Source organism: Castor canadensis, chromosome 13 (genome assembly GCF_047511655.1).
Source record: "Castor canadensis chromosome 13, mCasCan1.hap1v2, whole genome shotgun sequence".
NCBI classification, from domain to species: Eukaryota; Metazoa; Chordata; class Mammalia; order Rodentia; family Castoridae; genus Castor; species Castor canadensis.
This window is the reverse complement of record NC_133398.1, coordinates 58,092,328-58,115,595: the sequence shown is the minus strand read 5'-3', so window position 1 is coordinate 58,115,595 and position 23,268 is coordinate 58,092,328. Positions and strand designations below refer to the sequence as shown.

General features: G+C 37.0%; 1 long non-coding RNA gene across 2 annotated transcripts; it reads left to right on the top strand.

The window, feature by feature from the left end:
* The first annotated feature begins 441 nt into the window (after window positions 1-441).
* On the top strand, window positions 442-22,342 carry LOC141415430 (uncharacterized). Of its 2 annotated transcripts, none has more exons than XR_012440438.1 (3): window positions 442-618; window positions 19,640-19,815; window positions 21,843-22,342. It is a non-coding gene; the product is annotated as an uncharacterized lncRNA (long non-coding RNA). The 2 variants fall into 2 exon arrangements; XR_012440439.1 differs by lacking the exon at window positions 442-618 and adding an exon at window positions 4,394-4,485.
* The last annotated feature ends 926 nt before the right edge of the window (window positions 22,343-23,268 follow it).

Below are 23,268 nucleotides of genomic sequence, written 5' to 3'. Positions count from 1 at the left end.
ATTAAATGACATTTTGAAGGTAGGAGGCAAGAATGAGGGACAAATTTCCAAGAAGGTACATTTAGCTATGGCAGAAGAAGGTAGGCTTTGAGTTGAAGCCAATGAGGCTCCAGAGCAAAAAGTCAGTTTTTGCAGAATGTTTACTATAACTATATATACACTATACTATACTATACTATATATAACTATACTATAGCTGCATTCTCACACAGCTGTGTGAATTAGACAATATCATCACTTTATAGAATGAGAAAATGAAGCTCAGAGAATTGAGGAATGGTCCCAAAGTCAGATAGCTAGTAGGTGCCAGAGGTGGGACTGGATTAAGATTTATCTACTGAAAGACTTGGATTTTCAGCTTATTTTCCCAATGCTTTCTGATGTTACATTGACACATCATACAGTAGCTGTTCCCTCTGGAAGACCCATTGACAACTTTATTTTCTGGTTGTAGGTTCTAGTCTACTGCTTACTGCCAATAGTGAACCAAAGGAAATTTACCCTGCTATGAACTTTTGTATGCCTCACCCATCAAATACCAACTCTTACTTCAGATACTGCCATCTTCTCAGTTTTCTTATGAGAATCAGCAGCAGTCAGAGAGCTCTTGGATGACAGGTATGGCACTCCCTCCCCACCCCCCACACACAAAGGAAAATAATTGCATTGTTTCATTTACTTAAGGAGTTTTTTTCCCCTTGTTTCTTGAGTAGGAATAGCAACATTGCTTGGTTCTCTTGTACCAAACATTCTACTGTAATCCTCATACTATACTGTGGTAACTTCAGCGAGGCACCCTATGATGTGGAGATAAATCATTCCTTTTCAACAGATGGTAACATGGGATCACCAAGTTTAAATGACTTACCTTTAGGTCATGCAGTTTATACATGACAAACATGAGATTTGAACCCAGGGGACAAGTTTGACTTCAAAGCCAAATTCTTAACTTGATGTTTCAAAGCTTCAACTTTAAAAAGAGAGTTTGTATTTTAAAGAAAGTCAGTGAAATAAGAAAATCCCTAAAAAGGCTGCATGCAAGGATGTACTATAATTCAACAATAATTATACTGCAAAACGAGGAAGAACTTGTCATAAAAAGATTCTCTGTAGCTTTGACACCTATTATGGATGCTTTAGTAAATCAGTGTGATTTCCTAAATTAAGATATCTACTTTAATATGCAGGATGGTTCTTGTAACAGAAATGACTCAATCACAAAGAGGAAAGACATATATTCTGAGGCAGTGTGTGCTTGTATGCGTGTGCATGCGAGTACCCATGTCTAGTGGAGTGGTGGGGATGAAAGAGCAAAAGATTTTTTTTCTAACTGAGTAACCTACAAAAAATTAAACTTTGTTTTCAAATTTGTTTTCTGTTCACATGTTATAATAGAGGCAAAGTGTTGAGAATCTGGACAGCACCACTAAACTAGATATCTGTAGAACCCAGGCTGTCTCTGAAGTTCTCTCTTCCTTTCTAAAGAAGAAAGGTTTTCCTTCACAGTGCATTTACGTCAAAACACTAAAGTCTCCCACATGAGCCTATTGTAGCAAGCCTGTCAAGTCTCACTTGTTGAAATGAGTGGAATTTGAAAACTTCTGAGTGTGCTAGTACATTTTCCATTTATGTTCAGGGAGTATGGCTGAGTGAAAACCAGACCAAACCTAGAAGGGGACAGGGGAGATTTGAGTGAGAGGCAGCTCTAAATGAGTGAACCCAAATAGATTGATTGTTTCGGATGGTGGAGGACAGTAGTCTCCATGAGCTTGGGGGAAGGCCTTTGGGGGAGGAAAATGCATTTAATGTTTATATATGTTGTTCTCTTACTGCCCTCGTTAAAAATGTTATATTAAATGTTATAATTATGTAAAGGAATCCAACATTTCCTTTCTTCCAAACTATACTACAACTTAAAAGTAGTCTATTATTCCTCAACGAAATAACAATACCATAGATATTGGATCTTTTCTCTTTTGGAGCTCAGCAAAAGATGAGGAAGTATATAAAAATTTGCTACTTCCATTAAGATTTCTCAGCTTCCAGAAAGTAAATTTAGCATTTGTATCAGATTTGAGAAAACTGCAACCATAAACCCAACCTTAATTATATTTTAACCTTCATCCTAACTCTATGTTATAGAGGTACCAGGCAAGGAGGAAATGACTAAATGTTTCTAAATGAGTAAAAGGAATCATTTACTCGTGATAAAAAAAATCACATCAGCTAACTTCTATTTCTACAATTATTCCTGTTACTATAGATTAACATCTTTCACGTTTACCAAGAAGCTTGTGCTTTTTGAGAAATTTAATTCAGTGAAGATGCTTCTTAAGTAAACAAACAGCAAATTTTGTCTCATTGACAGACCAAATGCTTTCCTCTAGTAGCCAGTAGAGGGAGCTGGTGGCATTTGATTTGGCATCGTAACTCAACCTGGAAGTTCCCTTCTTAATTAATTCAGTGTTTGAAATCAAACCATCATTTAAATGTAATGATATTAATATGCAAGGATAGATGTGTAAACGTGGAGATTTTCCATTCCCATTAAACCTTCTATACAGGTTTCAGTTCTTCTCTAAGCTCCTTTGAAAGACCTTCTGTTATAGAAATGTGACTGCTATAAATTAAAGCTGCACAGAATTGAGTTCATGAACCTAGCCAATGATTCAACATTTCTCAGACTGATTGCAAATCAAGAAAGAAATCAGCTTCTTCCTTTCCTCTTAAGAAAAATAATAGAAAAGAAAGCAAAAAAGATGTTTGACCTAGAACGATACTTGAAGTTTTCAAAAGAAAAGTTGTGTATGCTAGGTTTATGATAAATTGAGTATCTTTAACCCAAGAAGATGAATTCCCTGTGTGTTCTGGATGTTATCCTTGTGATAAATTGTACCATTTTAATTTTTCTTGTATTTCTTCTATACCAAGTTAAATTCCATAGGATCACTTCCACAGTTTTGCATTTAAAAAATACTTTACTTTTGGTACTTAGATTTTAGTTAAAATAGGTTACTAAATAACAGTTTCCAAGTACCTCGCTCAAATGCTCTTTACTTAACAGACAATAATATGCAATGTACTCAGGACTGCAATTGTAACAATTTGCAGATAACTCAGCAGAGAGCTGGGGAAGAGATTATTCTGATCGCTCTCAAGGTCTCTGGGAATCCACTTGCCAGACTTTCTGGGTGAGAGAAAGGTTGGAGAGAGCTGGAAATAACCATTCAGATTCAACTGATCCTTTTTCTCCTTAAATGAATATAAAAATAAACTACTAAACAGTTAAACTAGTGACATTAAAGACTTGACATTTTACCAAACTTAAAATAGAAAATTGCTTGAGAAGATAATGAAGAAAGCAGACTTCTGTTTGATACGGATTAACAAATGATCGTGAAACACAGCACCCAAATGCTGCCAATAGATTTAAGATTTCTTTATTAGTTTACAGTGGACACATAGTGGAAATTGGCTGAATTGTGTTCCTACATATGTAAAGAAGTGCCACTTTCTTAGGACAGTACAACACGTTGGAATTTGCAAGCTAAATGCCAAACAAAGTCATTTCCAGTGTTCACAAAAACACGTGGAACTTCTTGGAAAGAAAAGGGAAAAATTATATATATATATCTGTATATATATATATATGTTAATGTGGACAATGTTTAGTGCTATTTCCAGATAAATGTGTCTTTACTCAAATCATTTATGCTCTTTCATATGTCAGGCTTGGTCTGTTCTGTTTTCTGGGCCTTCCAATCAAGTTTAATTTTGCTGTTTCTTCCGAGGGGAAATTTGGAAGGAAAAACCAAACCACTCATGCAGGTAGAATTGCAAGACTAAACAAAAGTGTTGTATCGTACTTCTTGAATCATGTAGATAATTGGGGACAAAAGCTTCAGCACTATTACAAATATAATTTTAGGTGAAATTTTGTTCCATGTGAAGCATTAATTTTAATAGAGACTTATATATAAGCTCTCATTTGAATAATAATGTAAAATTAAATTTAAATTGTAAATAACGTCCAGATACTAGTTGTTTCCTGGCTCAAATTCTTTAGCACATATGGTGCTAGCATAAGCTTGTGCCTGTCTGCCTACTCTGGGTAATTTTGCATGCAAATAGTTTTAGTGCCTATGTTGAGGTGCTAAAACGTGTTTAGTACACTTGAAAATATTTGCATTGCAAAAGGAGAGTGAATCTCCTGAGGAAAATCAAATTGATATTTTGTATTAAGAGACCACTCTGGGCATGGTGTGGCATTCTTCTAGGGAGAATTCTGTTTACAGTGCAACTAGCATTTTAAATTGACCTTTAGAAAAGAAGGTCTGGCTCCAGCTTTGCCAGGTTTATAAACCGTTGGACCATCTTCTGGCAGCACTCACCACATTAATCAGTAGGAGAGAGAAAGAGAAGGAAGGAAAGAATCCTCTTGCCTTGGCTGGACTGTAGCTTTTCAAGCCTCATTTTGGTGCATTGGTAAGAGAAATATGCTAATTATAATTAAAAGTTTCATCTGGAATGTGCCTAACTAATTAGCTAACTAACTAACCAGCTAACTAGGGAAGGCTTTACAAGAGTGGAGCAGCAGCGGATGCTGGGTGTGAGGCCCCACACACGCTTCCATTTGCCTCACTCCCATCTGCTGCATTTATGGGAACCAGTTCGTTAAGAGTCTGAACTGAATCCAAATAAAATGCATTTCTGATGCAAGCCCGATGACTGGTGCCATTCTACACTGCATTATGTCAAATTAGAGTTTGTTTGGAAAAGAGGTTACAGAGATCCTACGTAAATGTTGCTCGCACGGAACATTGATAGAATAAGAGTTCTGCACAAATTCAACATCTAATTTCTATAAACAAATCAAACTCTACCTCCTTGATTTGGCCCCTGGTCAGCAAAACTTATTTAAAAAAAATTAGAAATCCTAATAAAACAATAAGTAAAATTCAAGACAGGCTAGTAAAAGGTTTGTGGAACTTTTCCTGTAACCATCTTTGCAACGTTTTTAGAGAATTTCATTTTATTATATCAGCTACTTCAGGTGTAGTGTGTCTTTATAAAATGAAAGTTCAGTGTCCATAAGAGTCACAATGATACTAGGTCCACAAGAAGAATTCAAATTGTGGGTCTTCTCTGTCAGCACCTCCCTCCTCTGTGGAGAAGTGATGCCAGATGGACTTTTAACAACTCCCTTGGCTGAAGAGCAGCTCCATCGCTCCCACCATGTACCCTGTAAGAATTGCCTACTATTGAGGCTTATATTGGCTAAAACTCTAGTTTAAGGTCGAGATTTTCTCCCTGTATTTTCTCCTTTCACACTTAACATTTTATTCCTTCATCCCTGCCACTTTCCACAGTGTGCAAGGAGCAGCACACTGTGCACCAGTGAATAGCCAGAGACAGGTAGCAGACAAGAATCAAAAGAAACTCATTACGAACATAAACCAGTTAGAAAGGGCTGAGTTACTCTGTTAGTAAAACTCCTGGTTACTATTTCCCTTAAGACATTATTTGGGGGAAAAAGCCTCTGTTGTGTATAGGATCCAGCACATCAATCAATCCATTAAGTGAGTAAATAAGGCAATAACTAAACAATAAATCATTTTGAATTTCACGCATGCACAAACCTTTTTATGCATAAATGACGAGAAAGGTTTACATTGAGAACCACAGACTGTGTTCCAATAGTTTCTTGCATGAGATAAGGAGTTATTCTTACTGAGGCACATTGCTCATTCTGGCCCCTGAATCATGGGGCTCTTTTCACCCCTTTGATGGTGTTGTGTCTGTGATGCACAGCCTGGAATTTTTTTTGTGTGTATGTGTGGTGTGTGTGAGAGGGCATGCTGTTAGGGAGAAGCCTACCACACATTTCTGCCATCACAGACGGTGGGCAAACAGCTGTCTCCACAGCTGAGGCCACTGGAACTGCCTGTGCTGCTCCAGTAACTCAAGAGCACAGGCTGGTCCCTGGATGGTGCAGAGCTCTGTGCCGGCAGCAAAGTGCCTGAGCTTTCCTGGGGCTGAGTGGTGGGGGCTTTGCCACCAGACACAATAAGCATGTGAAATGGGGTCTCATGAATAATTCATCCTCGGTGTCCTATGAAACAAAGAAATGATATGTTTGCTGGTAGATAACTGTGTTGTGGCATTTTAAATCTTCCTGAATTTAGAGTCATATTTCTCCTGTTGGTGGAAAAATGAGTATTTTTTTGTTTTCCTAACACAAAAAGTTGGGAGTTCAGCACAATAGGCATACAGTGAAGGTCTTCCATGAAATATGGAATGGGTTATACTAATACTAATTTGGCTCATGATTTAGGAATCTAAAAAAAAAAAATCTCATTCAGTGAAAAGGGACATTAAAATGGTTTTACTGCCATAAACTACAGCAGGGTACCAAGTTCTCAAGATTATTTTTTCTTTGGTAGGCAGCCTGCCACTTTTGCTAATGCAAGTTTCAGTACTATGGACTAGAGAGAAAACTGTAGTGTTTCCAGCAGTTCACCAGAGCATTGGGAGGGCCGGTTCTTCACTTTCACTAAAATATTAGTAAAAATGATACTTTGGTGAATTGAGCCCTAAATTGTTTTAGTGACAGTTAAATACCCACTAATTTAACACCAGTTAAATTGGCAATAAAATGACCACCAACCGAGTTAAGTCACCATCCTATTCCCACACAATAGCTCCAGACTTAATGCCAAGGATATATAAAGTCACTGGGTAGAGTTGATGCATTTGCCTAACATATGTGTCTAGAGTGTTCTATAAGGTAGCTAGCTACCCAAACTTATTATAACTTATTTATAATTAGTATCTGTGCATTCATTTCACTTATCCTTTAATACTCAAGAAAAAAGAAGATGCTTTAATAGTTCTTCATTATCTTTGAAATGACAACTTGGCAAAACAAATCATTGTGATGTTCTCTGTCATCTCTCCAATAATCTTCTCAAATCTGTCTTCTGTTATTCACTCATGCTTTCTCCATGTAATTCTTTTCTCTTTTTACTTTTTTTGTTCAGTTATTGTGGGCTTTCACGTTATCCATGAATTATTGTGTATCCATAAGCCACACACAATCTGATATGCTTGGCAGGGAAAGTCAGAAAGAAGGCACATTGATTTTGCTGAAAGAAAAAAACAAGCAAAAACAAAATATGGATCTGCCAATTATGTGCTGGAGTGAAAATAAAATTCCTGCTTGCTCTCAGGTGAGGCTGTTGGCAGTTGAGGTGTGAATTTTACTACTAATAAGAAAAAAAAATAGTGAGTCTCTGATCCAAAGATCCGGAGTGTTTAATGTTTTGTCTTTTGTTGTTATTTGTTTCCTTAAGCTCTAATAAAATACCTGACAGTAACTGTATATATAGTGTCTTTTATTTGCCTTGACTGTGCAGGATTAAGATTCTAAACCCAATTATGATGGTACATAGATTGCTTTGCACCTTTTGAAAGGATAATAAATTTCCAGCGGAGATAATAACTAAATAAGTGGTGATAATGTCCTGGAATCAGTGAGATAATCATTAGGAACAGAGGTGACAGCCTTAAGAGGAGCAAAACATAAACAGCCTTCCAGGAAAGATGAATGGAAGATCTCCTCTTTTTCCATGCACTTGTTTTGTGTCGTGTCTTTCCCCCTCCCCAGCCACTTCCATCTGATGAGGCTGCAGAAAGCTAATATCTCCCGTCCTGAGCCTGTACACTTTTTGTGTTCAGGCAGTTATTGAAAGAGCCTAGATTGCTATGGTTTTCTGGAGTTTCATCACCTGGCCTTCCAACAGTTTATTTCCAGTATGCAAAAATATTCTAAATGGAAATAACAGGCAAATTCATGCATTCATGCTTCTAATTATGTGTGTTATTTTATTTAAATATCTGAGAACTAACTATAAGGAAGTTTAAATAAAAGGTATTTAAGGGCATGTGCTATTGTGACATTAATAGTAATCAAAGCGAGAAAGTGACAGGAATTGAACAATAACTTGCAAAGCTGATAATATATTTCAAGTTAAAAACAGGATCTTTGGCTCAGGGACCCTCGGATTTGAATCCTGTCTCTGCTATTTTTGTGCTATAACAGATGTTTGACCTCCCTAGATATAATTCCTCATCTCTAAAATGGGGGCAAAAATATACAACTCATAATATTTTCTGAAAGTCAGAAGTAGTGGCCTAATGCTTATAGAGGGAGCATGGTGATTTGAAACCAGCTGAGTGTATTAGAGTCATGAGCGAGCTGGAGAAGCTACTGATGGCCTATTCCCACCTCCATCCCGTTAAATCCCAGTCTCTGAGGAAGGAAACTCAGTGTTATAGTTTTTAAAAGTTCCCAGGTGATTCAAGTGTGCAGCTAAGGATTTGAACAACTAATGGAAATATCAGAGACTGGATGAACACTCAGTAAATATTTTCCAATTCTCCTCGTTCATGTGCTATGGATATTAGCTTAATTGGAACACAGATTTTTATTATTGGAAGGAATCATCAAGACCAATTAATCCATCTTCATGCTTCGATGGTAAAGGAGATGAGATTAGAAGGATTAGTGAAGTGACCATGGTCCTACCGTAATGCTAGAAATAAGATAGGGTCCTGGTACTCCTTTTAGAATTTTGGAGCTTGTTCTCCTCCAGTAATGCTCTTTAAATGAGAAGCAGTTTCTCAGATCAGGCTAAGCGTTATCTTCTCTTAGCTTTCTTTTCTCAGTGGTATTTTGCGGCACTGTTATAACTGATGTCAGAAGCAAAGAATTAAATCGTCTTCTTTAGCTTGGCCTAATAGCATTCATTCACACATAGAAACTTCTGAGCAGAAGAACCAGATCTCAGCCACACTTCCACATGGAGGGCACGTGAGTACATTTCGTGGATTCTGACAGTTGGGGCCATAATGCTTCTGCATCTCACTGAACAGTTCCTGTGTGACCGATATGGAAAACCTGAGCAATTTACCACAACACAGTTACAAGCCATCATACAGGTGCATGTGATTTTTAATTACTCTTAAAAATGTTTTCTAATAATTAGTAGCAATACCATAATTGGCGTGTAAATCATTCTTGCACCAGCAGGCAAACCGTAGGTTTACTTCTCTATCCCACACCCAATGAAGTGAAAATTGCTTGAAGCCTTTTCTTATAATTACTGTGCTTAATGCTATTTGCATTGTTTGGAAGCTTTTATGATCAGGTTACTTGCTTATTTATATTTTTACCTCTAAACCTATACATGGAACAGCAAAGATTAGTCCTTTGCTTAGTAACATTTTATTTACATTGAGTTGTTTGGACACATTTAAGGGAGAAAATCGTGAGTTTTGTTTTCACCTGCCAAATGGATTTCCTCTGTTTAACTTTAGTTAGCTAGACACGTAGAATTTGAAACTACTTACTATGTATGTATCTTTCTGGTTTTCTTTTCAATGCTTTGTCATATGGCACAATTATATATTTAGACTAAGTATCTTTATAGAAGGCATTCTCTATTTGGTGCCTTCTATTTATCAATTTTGCAAATAATTCTGGATGAACAGCAATAATTTGAAAATGCTTTTTTTAAAGAAGAGGCTAGCATAGTTAAAAGTCAATAATTGCTATATATTTGTGCCAGTGATTATGCTCTGGGTCTGAAAGTTACAACCACAGAAAAGCACAGGTAAAAATCATGACATAAACTGAGATTGTTGGTATGCTGAGGCAGCTGCAGAACTAAATGATGAATCTGCTAGTGTTTTCATAGTAGTAAATTGCAAATAAAATTTTATGATGAGAGAAGCAAAAGATAAAAATTTGTCTTTATAATTGCAGGCCGTTATATATCAGTTATGAACTAACGTGAGATGAATACGTGGACATGAGTATTCCTTCCTCTAGTCACTCACTTATTGAATAGTTTTTGGGAATATGATGTGCCAAGCAATGTGCTGAATAGTGAGGAAACCAAAATAATAAGACATTGGGGGGAAAGTATACCCTTGGGAGTCAGAAAAAACTAGCTCTGAAAAATCTTGGCCCCATAACTAAATAACTGGAAGACTTTAAGAAAATTATTTAACATTTCAGATTCTCACTTTTATCATCTGAAAGGAGGGACTAGAGTGCCTACCTTGGAACCACATAGTAAAGGTTAAATGCAATATTGTACATGAAGAAGTTTGTACTTTCTTATTATGTAGTATTTACTTAAAGAAGGTATGTTAGAATTTCAATTAGATCAAAGAATGAACAGTGCAGAGAGTGAGATATATCTATTACTTGTAGGGTTCTCCAATTGTGGGCCACAGAAACCCAACTAGAAGACAGAGAATCTGTCTTAAAAATAAAACTAGACTAGGATACATCCAAAGATTTGAGTACCAGGAAGTTTTCAACAGTCTTGGAGGCCACTGCAGTGAACAAATACATTCAAAATTTTCCCTTTGTCCTTGCATCTTTGCTCTCAAGATTTAGAGTGCTGGGAGAGAATGGAACTCCAGGTGCCATTAACAAAAAAAAAGGGTGAGAGTTGATTTAATAGTTCAAAGTCAACACAAAGTCTGAAGCACAATATTTGGCTACAGTAGGATGGGCTTCCTGGACATGTGATCTGTGTAATCACAAAGAGCCCTATGTATAGCATTCCCCATGGTTATGCTCTGAGGCGCCATTTTGAAACTCTTATTATTTGGTCTTTTTGTGTGTGTGTGCTACTGGAGTTTGAACTCTGGGCCTCATGCTTGCAAGGCAGGTGCTTCACCACTTCAGTTGCTCCACCAGCCCATAAAATGTTAATAATTTATCCACAAGGGGCTCCACATCTTCATTTTGTCCTGGTCATTTGTGCTATAGTTGGAATCTATACACAGCTCTGTAGAAATGCAGACGTGAAAGAATACTCACTGAAATATTCCATGAAAATATTAGGCAAGTGTTTAAAGAATGAAAGGTAAAGTATTAGTCAAAAGTTGCCAAGTGGAGAAAGGGGTGGGCACTCAGGTAATAAAAATCTAGATGCAATGGCCATCAACAGTTCTTTTGATCATAGACATTAAACATACTTCTGGCACAATTTTAATTAAAAGCCATCCTCTTTAAGAGTGGTAAAGCAAGGAAATTATGATTGCAGATTGGGAAAAACATTCTGGAAGTCTGTCTGGAAGTCTGCAAGGCAACCGAGGAGGCCTGCATGAACCATGGGAAGAATCACACTACAGCCAAATAAACAAGCGTGCTTCCAGGCCACAAGAAACTTGGGGCTTAACTGTCGTCTAGATCTTCCCTCCAATCAGCCTCCTGCAGTCACTGGCGGCATGAGCTGTCCCCAGTGTAGAATCCTGTGTTCTTGGCACCAGGCTCTCATTTATGGCAGGGATAAATTTGAGTGGGATGGTGGAGAGAATAAGCAGAGAAGTTTAGTTGCTTTCCATGTATTATTTTAGACTTGATGCAACTCTGCTTTCTAGTTGTTCCATTCTTCTATCAAAAAAAATTTTTTATAGAATCTCAGGCTTTTAGCCTGACTGTTTTCCAAGACATGAATTCCCCAACTTGACCAACTAGTGCCGTGTTAGCCTTTGTTGGACTACCTCCAGTCTTCTAGCTGAATATAGCTTGTCAAAACGTATTTTCTTTTATTGAGATAAACTTATCCTCTCTTTAACATTCTCCAAGAGATGTTTTTGAGTCACCAGATTAAGCCAGACCCTTCTTCATCTTGCAAGTTCAAAATACGTTCTCTAATTATAGGGAATTTTTTTTTTTGTACTGGAGTCCATTGTAGTATATCTATCTATCTATCTAATCTATCTAAGATTTCCTTCAAAGAAAGCTCTTTTCAGTACCTTGAGAACTATACACCAAGGGGTGGGGCCCAAGAGAACCCTCTGATTAGCTGATTAGGAATATGTTTCCAGGATAGCACAGACAGACCTGAAAGTTTCTCCCACAGGTTCATTTTACCTTCTTAACTTCATGCACTCTGTGGGAAACAATCTTCTCCATTCCCTCCGTCATTTGCAATGAACGAGGCACATATCCAGCTGAAGACTTGCATGAGAGACAGAGCCAGTCACAAGCACACTTGTGCCAGGAAGGACAGCCCAGACGTTTGCCATCTGTGTCTCAGCTTTCTCTAGCTCTGTTCTTAGGTTGCTTGTCTAGGAACACACCCATACACATGATTTCCCACCCCCTGGTAATAGGAACAATTAACACATTTCACAACAATAGATTTTTTGAGGAAGGTCATCTTTTGCAATATTTCCCTCAAAATTTAGTGAGACTTTTTTCAATGATGTGCTGGAGTATCATATATTCAGATGGTGTGTTGGAGTCAATCTGCTCAATAATAACAATCAGATCCTCCATGATGACTTTTTATTTATTTACTTATTTATTGTTGGTACTAAGGATTGAATTTAGGGCCTCACACTTGCAAGGCAAGAGCTCTACCACCTGCAGATAAGGTCTCATGCTAACTTTTCCTAGTCTGGCCTCAAATCATGATCCTCCTACCCCTGCCTCTTGAGTAGCTGGGAGTATAGATGTAAGCCTGTAGGGAAAGCAAGTCAATGCCTACAGGCTCTTTTCAAGAGTATAAACATTCCTTATCTAAAAGGGAATTAGAATTGTATATACTTGGATATTTTCAGAGAATCATATTGACTAAGAGCCTATTCCATAAGTAAGAACTGAGTTCTGAATGCTGTAACTCCACTCCTCTCTTTGGTAGTATGGTATTATTCTGTCTCTTCATGTTAAACCTGAAGCTATTACATTGTGCTCTCCTACCTCTTGAATACCATTTTCAGAAATACAACAAGAATAACCTAAATGTCTTCCCTTGATCTTTCTTTCTCATACCTTATGCACTAATATCCTTTGTACATTTTTACCACTTGATTAGGTTAGGAAGTTATAAGTCCTAATAACTGGTTGTAAAACTATTTTGACTCTACTTTTAAAATCTGTTGATTTGTGTTCATTGCTGGAGTTGGTCATTGTGTGGCTGGTGGGACCTTGGGTTCTTAGAATCAACATTAGCTTGCTACTTCCTCACAGTGTGACCTCAAATGCTCTGTCCTCTTTATTATCAAGATCATAGGATTTGGTGAAGAAGATATGAGTTTATAGATGAATGGCTAAAGTTTATTTGGAAACACAAAAGACCACAAACAGCCAAGACAATACTGACCAAAAAGAGCAATGCTAGAGGTATAACAATAACCTACTTCAAACTATACTACAGAGCCATAGCAATAAAAACAGCATGGTAATGGCACAAAAACAGATGTAAAGACCAGTGGAACAGAATAGAGGACCTGGATATGAATCCACACAGCTACACCCACATAATTTTTGACAAAGTTGCCAAAAATATAAAATGGAGAAAAGACAGCCTCTTCAACAAATGTTGCTGGGCAAAGTGGTTATCTGCCTGCATGAAATTAGAGCCATGCCTGTCACCCTGTACAAATATTGACTCAAAGTGGATTAAGGATCTTAGTATCAGACTTGAAACCTTGAAGCTAGTGCAGGAAAAAACAGAGAATACCCTGGAAGCAGTAGGTACAGGCAAGGGCTTCCTCAGTAGAACTCCATCAGCCCAGCAACTAAGAGAAAGGATGGACAAATGGGACTACATGAAATTAAAAAGCTTCTGCACAACAAAAGAAATGTTCTCTAAATTGAAGAGGCCACATGCAGAATGGGAGAAAATCTGTGCTAGCTATGCATCAGATAAGGGACTGATCATCAGAATATACAGGGAGCTCAAAAAACTTAACTTCCCCCAAATCAATGACCCAGTAAAAGAAATGGGCAACTGAACTGAACTTTTTCAAAGGAAGAAATCCAAATAGCTAAAAAAACAAAACCCATGTAAAATGCTCACCATCCCTGGCCATAAAGGAAATGCAAATCAAAACCACACTAAGATTCCACCCTCACTCTTGTTGGAAATGCTACCATTAAGAACACCACCAACAACAAATGTTGGTGAGGCTGAGGGGGAAAAAGGAGCCCTCATACACTGCTGGTGGGAATGTAAGCTAGTGCAACCACTATAGAAAACAACATGGAGGCTCCTTAAAACAAATTAAACATAGATCTGCCATATGATCCAGCAATACCACTCCTAGGGTTGTATCTGAAGAAATGTGAGTCAGGTTACTACAAAGGCAATACCTATGTTTATTGCAGCACTATTCACAATAGCTAAGCTATGGAAATAGCCAAGATACCCCACTACCAATGAATAGATTAAGAAAATGTGATATTTAAAACACATGGAATTTTTACACAGCCAATGAAGAAGAATGAAATTTTGTCATTCCCAGGTAAATGTATGGAACTGGAAAACATCATCTTAAGTGAAGTTAGTCTTGCTCAGAAGACCAAAAGCCACATGTTCTCCCTCATATGTGGATTGCAGACTTAAAAAAATACAGCAATATTATGGGACATGGGTCACATTAAGGAGAAGCTGTGTAAAGGAAGGATAGGGCATGAGAAGGAAACCAAAAGCTTGAATGAGGTTGATGTGCTCACAGTACAGGAATGAATATAGAGATTTTTAACTGGCCATGGCCACCATAGGATGCGGGCTAGGGAGGAGTAAAGAGGACTGGAAGAGGCAAATCAACTGGAGCTATAATACACGTATGCATGGGAACAACACAAGGAAACTCCCTGTGTAGCTATCTTTATCTCAAACTAGCAAAAAGTCATGTTTCTCATTTTATCTTTTACACTTTTTCTTCTACAAAATTGGAGAACAGGATGGCAGAACAGGTTCTGCCCGGCAGTGGGGGGGCGGGGGTTGGCACCGGCAGGAGGGGGAAGGTGGCAAAGAAAGGGGCAGGAGGCTGTTCCAGGAATCAGGAGAGGGGAGAGAACTGAAAGTGGGGGAGTATGATATATTTGATACATTTTAAGAACCTTTATAAATACAACAATGTACCCACACCTGGCACAATAATTAAAAAAATAAAATAAATGGATGGCTAGTACTTAAAATATGTTTTGACACAGTGTAGGTATTCAGTTGTCATTTCCCCTTAAAGAGATTAAGTATTAAATATTGTAAAATGCACCAATAGAAACCAGTGCTGCTGGTCTAGGGACACTTTGTAGCTCCTGGGTATTTTGTTTTCCATGCAGACTCAGTTGAGAGGCACTTTGTTCTGAACAGTGTCAAGAACAGTGGTCAGGGATAGAGGGTGACTTCACCTAAAGAGAAATTGCAGCTTTACCATCCAAGACAAAACTCCATGCTTTTTGTTTTGTTTTTTTAAAGTTATTCATTTAACTTTATGGAAGGGAGTGAAATACTCTATAGAGAGAGCCAAAAAGGTTGATTGTCCAGAAAAGAGGAAGCTGTGTATCCCTGAAGACAAATTTCTAGTCTGCAGCCAGCCAAATTTGAATTGCAGAACTCTAAGTAAAGATTGTTCTCCTGAGAGAACAGGAGTTGAAGCTAGCTAGGGACTCTTCATGTAGCCTTGGAAAGAAGGAACATTCACCTGAACGTGGTGCCCAATAGTTAATGCTGCTTTCCTTACCCAGACACAGGGCATAATGGTGGTACTTATCACAGGCAAATTGTCTAGGGTTTGATGGATCTCAATGCCCTTGCCCTACAGTTCTGTTCCCCATGTCACTTCTTCCTTTGTAGTATCAAAAGAAATCTTCAGTGAACTTTTGAATTATCTTAAAAGGTTTATTGTTCTAATAAATAACCTGACTTACAAGTGATCTTCCAACTTGCCCTAATTTTACAACTAAAAGAGATAGAAGACTGTGCCAGACTCAATGCAGATCACAAACTCAGTCTCTGCTGGACCTGAATAGTAGACTGAGAACTTCAAATTCCTGATTCAGCTTGGAAGTGGGGAAACCTAATAGTAACACGTGGGATTCATCAATCCAAGCAAACTTTGGAGTACATATTATATACCAGGCACTGTTTTCAGTGACCTACATTTAATAACTCATATAGTCCTTTTCCCAAGACTATGAGGGTGGTATTACCATTCCTGTTTTACAGATAGATAAACAGAAGCATTGTGAAGTTAGGAACTTGCTCCAGGTCACACACACAGAGCTATCAAGTGGAAGAGCTAGGCTCTGGGATCTATACTTTTAAATGCTCAGCTATACTATGTCTCATTGAATTATAGTTCTTGGGTACATGTGGTTTAATTCAATCTTATTAATGTGCTGCATTTTTAATGTCTGATTTTTAAGGTCATACATGCCCACTTTGTACCTTTTGTATAAAGTTATCTGTATGCACAGAAAACTTTTAAAAATTGATTTGTTTCTATATATATTAAGATCTACATGCAGGGCATTTATCTGGTTTAGCAGTGAGTGATATTCAGATTGTTAACATATTCTGGCCAATTAAGTTAACAAAACTGTCATGCATAGAATATCTACTTCTAAAAAAATTAAAAATTAAAATAAACTTGACACCCAAACTGTACTCACCATAATTCAATTTCATTTAAATTCTGATTTTTGAGGGCATGACAAATTTTGTAGTGGCCTCCAGTCTTCCCTATTAACATAATTTTACATTCTAAAGAAGGATAGATATGGAAGGGGTTGGCAATTAAACTGTCTTAAAATGATATTTCAAAAACTTTTCTGAATGTTATTTCATATGAACATATCTCTGGGGTCTGCTTTTAAATTTGTCATTTCCTCACGTTAAAATGTAATAGGTGAAAACAAATTTGAGGTATTTAAGCCAGGTGAACTGATGGACCCCTGCAGTAGGAATTCACCTCCATCTTTAATCTAGGCTCTGCTACCATAGGATTTACAAAAGAGGGGAGAGAATTAGGGAATATTCTGCCAGTAATAGAAACATCAAATTCAGTGAATGACAGGAATTTTACACAAGTACTGGAAATTCTTCATATTAACCAAAGCTCTCTCATCCACAAATTAGAAAGAGAACATCTATGCTCTCTGCCTGAATATATATTATTTACTGGGTCAATTTTGTTCTCCTTGCCCAGCTAGCATCCAGGGGTTAGTATTTCTTTATTGTTGTTGTTGTTATTTTGTTTACAAGTTCACATACTACCTTGTCTCCTTCAATGTACCCTGAAAATATTGTCTGTGCAAAGAACCCATCCAAAAGGTTACATCTCAATCAAGTTGCTCTAATTTTACTATTGAATTTGGTTTTTTTTAATGACATACTGAACATCAGCAAAAATGATCATTTTCTTTACAAGAGTAGCAGTACTAAAAACTGTTAAACTCTGACTTTTTATTCTGCATTTTAGAAATTACCCAATAGCAAAATACAAAAAAAAAAAAAAAAACAATAGGGAACACACACACACACACACACACACACACAAAACCTCCACTGAGGTTCTAGTCATCTATCCCCCCGAAGAGATGTAATCTATGCTTAACAATGCTTAAATCAGCACGACATTTACAACACATATTAAGTGGTTTGTTATTTATTTCAGGACTTTAATTGGCACAATATATTAACAGCATTGTTGCAACAGTTCTACTTAAGGATTTTTTTTCTCTTAAAAAAAGAGAGGGAAAGAGAAAGGGGGAGAGGGAAAGAAACAATCCACCAGAATTACGCTATAACCCCTGTTTTGTTATTCCTGTAGCCTGAATGAACTGTTAAAGTTGAAAAGGAAAAAAGGGAACTTGCTTCAGAAACCATACTTTAGATTCAATTCAATTTTATTAAACCCAGACCAGTGTTTTCTCTTCCATTCTAATATAACCTATTATGAGAATTTTTTTCCCAGGCACAAAAACAACACCAACTTTCCCTCCCTAAGAGCTTCTTATTGTTCATTTTCGTTGCTATTTAGAGAAAAAGCTCATTAAAATATTATGAAGCACATAGCGTAATTATGTGCCAGCCTTCGCCAATGAGGAACATCTGTAGCACAGTGCATGTATATTTATATTACAGCAAACTTGAGCGTGGACTCTCTTTCACTCCCTTCTTTACTTTGCCTCTGTTCTGCACTCTTTGTCCTGACTACAGAGCCGGCAAATGTGTGAAGCGCTCAGGCTACAGTGCGTGTATTGTCAGCCTCTCGGGGCTCCAGCGCCAAATGTTATTATTCTATCATTAGCCTGTAGCTCACGCCAGGGTAAACTGCTCTGCTAAATGCCTCCAAACCTTTTTTTTGCTCTTTCTATTCCCCTAGTTATTTTTAAAATGTATCTTTTCCTTTTCCCTCGTTCTTTCTCTGGCACAGAAAGATCTGCGAAGTGCATCCAACACACACCCAGTTCCCAAATCCGTGCTTCTCCTTTCTGTACATTATTCCACTTGCTTTAAAACCAAAGAACCTTGGGCATAATAAAAACATTGAGAGCTTGCCTATACCACAAATATTTGTGGAAAGCACATGGTGCCATTTTGCCAGACTACTCTTATTTGTTAAACTGAGTTAAGTGTAACCTGATTCCAAAATCTGCCTTTAGAATGAAAGAAAAGGCTTGTAAAGACAGGGAGATAATTATCGCAATCTGGGTTACAGAAAATGTAAAACAAAAGACTAAGATTTTTGTGTGTGTGTTGTGTGTGAGTCTTTTTGTTTTGTTTTGCTTTTCCTTGTTGATGTATCCAAACGTAAATATTCCATGTTGTGTGGGTATTGAACGGGACAAAAATCAATCCAAATCCTGCAGAGTCGAAACAAAGCACACACTCAGTAGTGGACAGTGGCGTGCTTGTGGTGGGAATATCTTTTCAGAAGGGAGGGCTCCCCGTCTGTCTTTTTCTCCCTCCATCTAGCAAACACCCACCAGCAGTTGCAAGTTATCCCAAGTTGCTAAGACTAACACCCACCCACCCTTCATTTGAAGCTGTCAATCTATTTTGCAGACATAAATAAAAGTCAATTTGAAAAGAATTTAGGTCCTAAAACCTCTCATGGGAATCCATAAAAATGCTAAGGAATCTTGGAGTTCTCCTCTCCATGTTATTTTTATGGCTATTATTATGCTATCAGTCTTCCCATTGTTGGGAATGTTGTCCTTTGGGATAGTTTTGAGACTGGACCATTCTGTTTTTCTTTCTTTGTCTGCCAATTGTTTCTAGATCCAAACCATTTTCTGAGACAATTATTTCCATACGTGTAGCTGTATGTAAATATTAATAATCCTGCATGTGTGTATATTTATGTATACAAAAATAAACACCATCCCACACATATTTCTTGTTTTAAAAGTGCTGGTTCTTACTCCATAAAAAGGTTTGTGTTCCCCAAAGCACTTCGTTAATGTACTTTATTAAAGAAAAAAAACAAACCTTCCACATTTCCTTGTTTTATGTTTAGAAATGAACCTTGTAGGTCTGAGCTAAGCTTTGTTTTAGCTGTGTGCAGATTATGGACTATAGGTTTTGAAAATAACATCACCCAGTTTTCTCCAAAACCATCAGTGCAGTTGCCTCTTTAAATTTTATTTGGACTGTCTCCTTAGACAGCCCAGGCTGACCCCAAAGTTTCCTTTTCTTCTTACTAATATGCTTTTCAAATCCACACACAACGATATGGTATTTTTCAGAGAAAAAGGCAAAAAAAAAAAATAACAGCTTCTTTCCTTCTCTATGTACATATTTTGTTCCCTGAATAGAGACAAGAGAACATAGAAGATGAACCTGAACTCAGAAGAGACAAAATACATCACATCACTAAGGTGCATGTAAGGATAATCCCAAGAAGCCCTCGAAGCAGGATTTGGCAACAGAACAGTCCTGTTGAGCCAAAAAGCCAGCCAGGGCATGGAAGCTTGTTATTATGGCTTGCTCTGTGAGTAAGACCCGCAGGGAGGGTGTGAAGGTTGCTTGGTGTGAAGCCTGTTTAGAATACTGGGGGCGTATGAAATGAGATGGATCTTAAAGGATTCTGAGACCATTCGGGCTGGGGATGTTTCTGACCTTCTTGAAATCTAACAAGACAAAATAACATTTTTTTAAATCCAAAAATAAAAGCAAGGATCCTATCTTGAATTCTGTTACATTACAAACAGGTAGTGCTAAACATGGAAAATTTTTAACTAGCAATCAGACATTGGGTAGCAAGTAGCAATAATAAGTGCTTATGAGTAGAAGTTTGCATGGACTGGTCAAGGAAGGAGCTGAGATGAACTGTTTTGACAGTTTTGATTAAGAAAACCTGAAATGCTAATTATCACTCTCTGAATTATGTGAAGTTATTATTATTGGCTTTTTTCCTTTCTTGCTTTCATTTTTGTTTCTAAAGGTAGAAGAAGTATTTTTCCTTCTTTTAATATTAGAATGAATCATGTCAGATTTATAATTTGACAATTTTTGTCATACTAAATGTAATTTAGTATAGTTTAGCCTAACAATATCTTCCCTTACAAGAATCTGAATCTAATTTCTTGTGATAGACTCATTGAGAGCCCAGTACTATTTTTGAGCTGCTTTGTTTCTTCTCCTCTTCTTTCAGATTAAGACATTCTTGATATTTTAATGCTTGTTGAAATTTTGGAGAGGTGAACATTTGGTTAAATGAAAACAAACCATTTAAAACCTGTGTTTGATGTGAGCTCTAAGTGAGATGGTTTTCCTTTCAATTCTGTCCTGAGGCCCTCTGCATAGAGCTCAGTTTTCCAGATCATTTGCCCAGTGAAGTTAATAAAGCCCAAGATGTCACGTTTGATGGTCTTAAGGCCTTTATTTCACTTAAATCTTAAAAGGGAAAAACTAGATTTTAAAAATAATCCATGTGACATACTTAAGATCGGAGAGACACATGTGTTCATAACCTCTACTATGGACTAAAAGTGATCTCTTCATAAATTCATTTCTCCCAAGGGTAGAAAAAGGGAGTTTTCTCCATATGCTTCCTGATGTGTTGGGACAGAGAAGAGTGGTCTTTTCTACCACTGTTCCTTCAAGGGGTCTTGAGTTCTAGATAAAGATGTGTACTGGTACACACTGAGAACAGCTTGGAAAGGGTGAATTTCTAGGAAACCTGTGAAGGTTCCTTCCTTGTGATGGAATCTGATAAATAAAGGAGAAAAGCCTGTGTGAAGAAGTGTCTGAAATAGCCATTGTTACCGGAACATGAGGTTTCCAGCATCTTCTTCAGATTTTAGGAAAAACCATGAAGGAAGAAATTAAAGGCCAGATATATTTTAACCCCTCTGTTGCAGTCAGAAAATAAAGTACATCCTAACACGCTTCATCAGTTTAGCAATAACACTCAAAAGGTAATTTAATCTCCTAATACAACTCAATTTAAGTAAAGTGTGAATGAAAGTCCCAATTCCATTTTAGTTTCCTGGCATAGCATAGTTTTAATTTATATTAGTTTTTAAAAGTTCATGTTGGCACATCTCCTGTGTGTTTTGTTTAAAAAGTTTCCATAGCATCATTAGAAAGTGAAAAAAAGAATTATCTTTATATGACTTAAAGTAATAATAATGTCTTTTTATACTATTCTTTATAATTAGTGTAAGTAGAAAAAAACCAATATTTATTTTGAAACCAATAGATGGTGCTATAAATTTCCATATTTTAATTCAAAGCAATATGCTCATTTTACATTCCCATTCCTCAGTGGTATTAAAAATTTCCTAATTATCACAGTAAGATTTTTCATGGCAAAAAAAGCATGCATGCATTGATTTTCCCATACAGTTAGTCACTATGATGTGTTTCTTTTCCTTTGGAAAATCAACTGTCACTTGGGTTATAAATGGAATCTATATAGTTTTTGGCAGAAAGGTATATTTATGAAAAAAGACTCATATATTCTTTTCTGTGGTTTTCTTTTTTTTCCTTTAACTAATTGGAATGGAAGAATAGAATTTGAATATTTAACTGATTTCGTTGTATGAACTGTCTTGAGTGCCTTGAAGACAACAAACCACAGTTCTGGTAGATCTTGACTCTGTTATATGTCTTCATGGACTCCCAGTATCATGGAGCACAAGAGGACCTCAGAGATCAGACAGCTGCAGATGAGACAATGGACCAAACAAAAGCTGCAAGTACTAAAAACAGGCACTTGATGTTTTTCATCAGGGAACCAGAGTAATTCTGTACATAAAAAGGTCTGAGGATCAACACCATGAAAAAATAGAAACTATATGTTACTAGTAATTTCAAATTGACATATTTTATGTATATATACCTTGAAGATAAAATAAATCTCAATCTCAATCTTCTCTCTCTCTCTCCCTTTCTCTCTCTCTCTCTCCCTCTGTGTATGTATGTGTACACGTATATAAAGCTGGTGTGTAGGAGAACTATAAGAAGATCAATGAGGTCATGTAATAGGGCCAAAAAAGGACATAATAGTTGCAACTGGCTGCAGTGTCAACCCTATCATTCCTCAAACATCTGGGTGATTTTTACCTCTCTTTCAAATATTCTGGTATCTTGTAGAGATAGCCTTAAACACTTGTCAGTATTGAATGAGCACCCTAGTTGCTTATTGGAAGATGTGTTTGTAGAAGACATGATAATTTGCATATGATTACACTTTATGCAATAGACGAAGTTTCCTCCTTCCCACCAGGAGACTTTTCTGGGCTGGCTCTTTATTTCCTGCTTCCTGTAGTCTTGCTTTTCTGTGCCCTTCAGGGGCTGGACTGCTTGCTCTTGGCAAAGCTGGTAGGTATTACACTGAACCACCTATTACATAGTCATTTTCATATTCACACTACATATTCATAATATTTAGGGTATAAGAGGAAATATAAGAGTAGAAGTAAATACCTCATTGGAAGCATTAATAGTAATATGGCATCTAGAAAAAGGAGTTGAGAATCTTGTTCTATACTGTGCTGCATACAATTCACCTGACATGTCCATTCAAGACTACACACAACATTTTAAAGTGAATTTTGACAATTTAGGGCATGATTAAAGGAAGTCACAAGAACAATAAAGAGATATGATAAGCCATGTGATAAATGGTTTCAGGAATTGCACATTTTCAGTTTGAATAAGAGAATATTTGGAAGGGCATGGGAAGATTGGATAATAACTCACTCCCAGCAATGGATGAGTGATCATATGAAAAGGGCATTAAAGACATTTGATGTGATTCCAGAATACTTATCAAAGATCAATCAAAGGAAAGTGCCATTTGGTATTTTATTTCACTGTGAAGATATTAGCATGAGATCTAAATAGCTTTCTTTTACTATTATAAAGTGAGATACAACACAAAACAAATCCAGTCATTAATTGAAATGAAATAGCTTTAAATAATATCCTGGGTTTG